Raw genomic sequence first — 1,474 nt, 5'->3', positions numbered from 1 at the left:
AAAAAAAAAATCCTAATCATGTGGAACAACAAAAGACCCCAAATAGCCAAAGCACTCCTGAGCAAAAGAAATAAAGCTGGAGGCACAAAATTATGTGACTTCAAATTATACTATAAAGCTATAATATCCAAAACAGCATGGTACTGGCATAAAAATAGACACTTGGACTGAAGGAACACAATAGAGAACTCAGAAATCAACCCACATACTTACAGCCAACTGATCTTTGACAAAGGCAACAAGATCATACATTGGGGAAAAGACTACCTCTTCAATAAATGTTGCTGGTAAAATTGTACATCTGTATGCAGAAGAATTAAACTAGCCCTATCTCTCTTGCCATATACCAAAATCAACTCAAAATGATTTAAAGACTTAATTACATGACCTGAAACTATAAAACAACTAAAGGAAAACATAGGGGAAACACTTCAAGAAGTAGCACTGGGCAAAGACTTTATGAATAAGACCCTAAAAGCACAAGCACAAAAGAAAAAATATTAAATGGGATTAAAACAAGCTAAAAAGCTTCTGTGCAGCAAAGGAAACAATCAACAGAGTGAAAAGACAACCTACATAATAGGAGAAAATATTTGCAAACTATACATCCAACAAGGGATTAATGTCCAGAATACACAAGGAACTCAAAAAACTACACAGTAAAAAAGCAAATAACCCAATTAAAAAATGGTCGAAGGAGTTGACCAGTTTTTGAAGGAACACATACAAATGGCCATCTGGTACTTGAAAAAATGCTCAACATCAGTAATCATCAGGGAAATGCAAATTAAAACCACATTGAGGTGTCATCTCACTCCAGTTAGATTGGCTGTAATCAAAAAGACAAAGTGGGGCTTCCAGTCAAGATGGTGAATAGATGGTCCCCACTTTCTCCCACAAGTCGACCAGTTGACAACTATAAAAATGTATCAGCCAGGCTGGGGCTGCTGGAGCTCAGGGAAAGAGGAGGAGAGACCTATGGAAATCATGAAGGCAGGAGAAACCACAATGAAAGAAAGAAAAACCTGTTCTCAGTGTTTCGGGCTCCGGCCACTTTAATGCTGGAATGCATGGAGCAGGAGCCTGTAGAAGCCTCAGCTGTGTCCTTTAGATGGAATTACTTGGAGGTGGAAGGGGAGAAGAGGACTTTGGTGGTCCCCAGGACAGCAAGACCACTAATAGGGTTCCCATGGACGGATGGGGAAGGGGACCAGACCCCCTCCCACAACCAGGCACACTGCACCAGTGACCCAGGGCCTGCCCAGGAACCTGGGGCATGGAGAAGGGGACCGGACACCCCTCCTGCAATCAGGCACACTGTGCCAGTGCCTTGGGGCCTACCCAGGGACTCAGGGTGTAGAGCCAGGGATTGGACACTCTCCACAACCAGCCACACGGCCAGCACCAAAGAGCATGCCAAAATCATCTCCATGTGGGTGGCCCACCATAGCCATCATGATATCCATGGCTGCCG

The 1,474-nt window shown here is 43.4% G+C and overlaps 1 pseudogene; it reads right to left on the bottom strand.

Moving 5' to 3' along the window:
* The window catches only part of LOC103606344, a 31,441-nt pseudogene that overhangs the window by 29,254 nt on the left and 713 nt on the right, over positions 1–1,474 (bottom strand).

Source organism: Galeopterus variegatus, unplaced genomic scaffold (genome assembly GCF_000696425.1).
Source record: "Galeopterus variegatus unplaced genomic scaffold, G_variegatus-3.0.2 Scaffold6505, whole genome shotgun sequence".
NCBI classification, from domain to species: domain Eukaryota; kingdom Metazoa; phylum Chordata; class Mammalia; order Dermoptera; family Cynocephalidae; genus Galeopterus; species Galeopterus variegatus.
The sequence above is the reverse complement of the archived record's forward strand: the minus strand, read 5'-3'. Positions and strand labels throughout refer to the sequence as shown.